The following is a 4,778-nucleotide window of genomic DNA, read 5'->3' as shown; positions in this document are numbered from 1 at the left end:
GGGTTTAATTGATACGTATCCCCCCTACGCATATATTCCGTACAATGAAACCGAGTTGTTTTTGAGCTTTATCGTACTGAAATCTCCATTTTTCAAATCATTGAATGATACAGAGTGGTGGGATCATCTCTTTAAATTGTCTCTGAATGAAGCTATCGAAGAAGTTAAACAAAAGAATTTTGATTTGAAAAATGATGATATCAAATGGGAAGCATTGTTATGTAAACAACGAATTCACTACAAAACTATATGCCAACCCCCCCTGATGTCAAACAATGAAAAAAGATTCATAACATACAACACCATCTCTTGGTATGCCACATATCTGTTTTTTTTCTCCACAATGTGGAGAAAGTGTTTACGTATACGTATACGTTGACATTAATAATCTGTCAAAACCGTAAACACATTATTTTCATAACGCAATTTTGCGATAGTTCCTATTAGTTGAAAAAAATTAAATTTTTGTGTGCAAACTGTAAGTTATTTTGTGATTTTATTGTGTTTAGATTGAATACGATTTCATAAATTTTTGAAAAGTGATTTTACAGTAACAAGAAATGTAAAGCAGAGAGAAAAAAACCAATAAATGAGTTTAGAACGTTTAGAATCATATGCACATTTTCGTGATATTCTAACCTCAATCGCTCTTTACTCTCAGTTTTACATTCTTTATATCAACAATTATTTTATAATTTAAACAGGAAACGCAAAATGGTTTAGTGCGATGTATGCCAGCAGAATATTTCGGGAAACATTTACAAGCACAAAAGAGTTGAGCACAGTTGGGATCGAGGTGGTATTAAATTGATTAAACAGGAAGATAAAACTCTGATCGAAGCTATACAAAACGAAAAAACATTCGTTGGACCTTCGCTGTTATATTTGAAACGTCTCGCAAATTATGCGGTAACACAAAATTTTCAAGCCACATTTTTTGGAGTCGACTCACCAAAACCAGAACTTGTCATTACAACGGGTACAATTGCAGAGAATGAAAGAAATTTGGCTGAAATTGTGGATCAACTCTATGGCCAAATCGGTCAATGAACTACGATCGCTATTCAATATTTAGTTTATGAATATGTTCATTTTTTCACGCAAAATGCGACCAATTACATTTATAATTAAATACCATGAATAAATATTAATTTTTTATGTAAAAAATGGAAACAAATCTCTTTTCATTTGTTCGCTTTCAAGCGGGTTGAAATATTCATTGAATTCACAATTTTTTATATTTTTACAAGCATGGATTGTGAAGAACGCCAAATATATGAGAACCATAAATAAATCCAAATGAATAAATTGAAATTCAGCAGTGTTTTAGTAGTATAGTGTTTTTATTTTTGTTTGATATCAATATGTAGCTAAGAGACATTTTCCAATCATTTATATTTATTTAATTAAACATAAAAGTAAGTAATTTACGCATATTTTGCGAGAGAACTAATGCTCAGGTGTATCAACATCAGACATCTCCGGGATTGTATTTTCATTCTCTGCAATTGTACCCGTTGTAATGACAAGTTCTGGTTTTGGTGAGTCGACTCCAAAAAATGTGGCTTGAAAATTTTGTGTTACCGCATAATTTGCGAGACGTTTCAAATATAACAGCGAAGGTCCAACGAATGTTTTTTCGTTTTGTATAGCTTCGATCAGAGTTTTATCTTCCTGTTTAATCAATTTAATACCACCTCGATCCCAACTGTGCTCAACTCTTTTGTGCTTGTAAATGTTTCCCGAAATATTCTGCTGGCATACATCGCACTAAACCATTTTGCGTTTCCTGTTTAAATTATAAAATAATTGTTGATATAAAGAATGTAAAACTGAGAGTAAAGAGCGATTGAGGTTAGAATATCACGAAAATGTGCATATGATTCTAAACGTTCTAAACTCATTTATTGGTTTTTTTCTCTCTGCTTTACATTTCTTGTTACTGTAAAATCACTTTTCAAAAATTTATGAAATCGTATTCAATCTAAACACAATAAAATCACAAAATAACTTACAGTTTGCACACAAAAATTTAATTTTTTTCAACTAATAGGAACTATCGCAAAATTGCGTTATGAAAATAATGTGTTTACGGTTTTGACAGATTATTAATGTCGACGTATACGTAACCACAGCTGTCATAATATATACGTAACTTCGTATTTTCACATTGTGGAGAATTTTTTCTGTTTCATTAATAATGAATCATTATTTTCTGTAATAAATAGAAATTTATTTATTTATAATTCTAATAGAATGAATTTGAAAAAATAAATAGAATCATTTATATGAAATAAAAATAATTCTAATTTGAAATAATACGATTTTGTTAGGTTCCCATAGAATGGTGTGAGTATTTATAATTTAGTTGTATTATTTTATATGCTTTATGTGTGTGTACAATGATTTTTAATTGATTTAATTTCAATTTGATTTACTTGAATGATTTTTAATACAATTTTTGTGTTGAAACTATAACATTCAAATACATTCCAAATTATTGAAATAAATTTGATTTTTGCATCTAATTCACACTAAAATCAGATGGCGCTCATTAGCGAGATTCGCAAAAAAAAGTCTCCAATCTCATATACGTCAACCCCCCTTGCTATATGCAAAGTATACAATATAAATCCACTATCGACTACAGTAAACCTATTTAAGGCAACGGAATTTGGCCGGCCACTTATTGGTAATGATTACTTGGATAAATTAATTACAAAATATAATGATGACATTTTTAATCGTCCAAAAAGTGGATGGGATATTTACAATCTTCCAAGCTTGCACGTCATTCCTGTAAATGGAACTCATTGGACAATAATTACAAATCCGACGAATCGAATCTTATTGGGAAGAATGATAACTCAGTCACTTCTGACATCTTTATAAACTGAAATTTCCAGAAGGAAAACATCTTTGAAATCTAATTCTTAATCTTAATTAATTCTAAAAAGATCACAAAATGAAATATATATTGTGAAAATATTTTGTTCGAGAGAGAAATAAATAATATGCATATGTAATTTGTGTTCGGTTTAACTTATTTTACATGAGTGTTGTTCTTCTCTTAAAACTAATTCGACCATCTCTTAACTTGTGAGTCGGCATGTGACTACTGTACTATAACGCGTTTAACATTTAATATTTTGAAGGGTAGCTCTGCTCCTCAGTGTTCTTCAATGTGAGCGCTCCTACTCACATTCTGACCAACAATTCATAATTATGTCATCAATCATCTTCTTGCTTTCAATTGATTTACTGACAAACATGAAATGTAAAACGTTTCTTGTTAAAATGAAAACTGATCTAAAATGCTAAAATCACTTATAGCTTTATATTTTCGGGTGTTCTTGTGGACCTGTAGAAAATGGGCATTAAATTAAAATGTGCTCAACTTTTGACTCTCTGTTTGATTACCATAAAAAATTCCAGTATTCGGAATATTTTTCAGTTCTATTTCGATAGACCATAAATAAATTTCGCCTATGAATGGAATAGTTAAACACAGCTATTCCATTTAAATCAATAAATATTGCTGCAGTGATGGGCACATTAGCTGGCTAATTTGCCACAAATGTATACACTGGCTAACGAATGTGTAGACCAGCACTAATACATACATATATACACTGAGTTGTATGTCACTCATAAACGTCAGTGAGAATCGTACGTAGTCACACAGATAGCTGGCTAACGATTGGCATACACCAGTTGTTGGTGTAAGCCAAGGCTAAGACAATGCTGGCTAACGAGAAACCATCACTGTATTGCTGTGATAAAGTTCGGTTGATACCCCATTTATCAAAGCAATCAATTCATACCGAATCTTTGATAGTATTCGAGCTTTAGTGGTCGTAAACAATTTAAGCTGATTTCCATTCAGCTCAATAAAATCATTCGAAATATTTTGGTGAATTGAATTAACAAAGGTTGGAATATTGAAAATTTGACGAAGTTTTGGCTCGGACATCCTTTGAAATGAATCATTTAGAATGCGGTGAATTCATTGGTTGAATTCTCTGCATTCCAACAATTGTGTATGATATGCAATTATTACTCATGTTACGTAATTAAATTCGTGTTCAATTTAATCTATGTAGCAAAGCTCTTATTCAGGTATTGGCGTTGAATTTAATACATGTGTTCGTGTATTTTGCGTTGGGGATGCGCTTCTTTTCATTTGTCCAATTCACTGCAAACATTTCATCGGTTTTCCATTCACGACATTTACACACATTCACAAACAATCATTTTATTACATTGGCCAATGGAAAATTGCTGGCTATAAATTCTTGGACAAAACTCTCGTGCAATTTTGTCAATTCGAAATGAATTTCGATTGTGAGCGTCATCGGTGCGAGAAAACAGTTATGTTTTAATCGATTTGCATTTGGGAGTTTACTTTCATGCTCAATTTTGTGATTGCATCAGTTATTCCGGTAGCAGCTTTTTTTCTTTGTGTACCCTTTCTCTATTTTTTTTCTTCTTTACAATCTTTCTTTGATCGGCGAGAAAAGAAAGCGAAAAAAAATGTAAACATTGTATCGTTTTATATTATCAAGAATATGCTGTTATATAGTAAATTGCCAAGTAAAGTGAAGTCTTAAGCATATTTCCATTTGGTTAAACGATTCAAATTGTTCGAATACCTGGAATGCATTTCTAATTTCAATAGTGTAAATGCTTTTATTTTTTTGCCGGTTCGAATGTTATTCATCATATTTCAAGAGACGGAATGTGGCACGGAAACGACAACACTTCCAACAAAAATACGG

The 4,778-nt window shown here is 31.4% G+C and overlaps 1 long non-coding RNA gene across 1 annotated transcript; it reads left to right on the top strand.

Moving 5' to 3' along the window:
- Positions 1 to 350: 350 nt before the first annotated feature.
- LOC116343034 lies at positions 351 to 2,563 on the top strand. The gene is made up of 4 exons (XR_004201284.1): positions 351 to 478; positions 705 to 2,217; positions 2,334 to 2,349; positions 2,545 to 2,563. It is a non-coding gene; the product is annotated as an uncharacterized LOC116343034 (long non-coding RNA).
- The last annotated feature ends 2,215 nt before the right edge of the window (positions 2,564 to 4,778 follow it).

Source organism: Contarinia nasturtii, unplaced genomic scaffold (genome assembly GCF_009176525.2).
Source record: "Contarinia nasturtii isolate CC-2019 unplaced genomic scaffold, AAFC_CNas_1.1 Cnas_scaffold_928, whole genome shotgun sequence".
NCBI classification, from domain to species: Eukaryota; Metazoa; Arthropoda; class Insecta; order Diptera; family Cecidomyiidae; genus Contarinia; species Contarinia nasturtii.
This window is presented reverse-complemented; position numbering and strand designations above follow the sequence as displayed.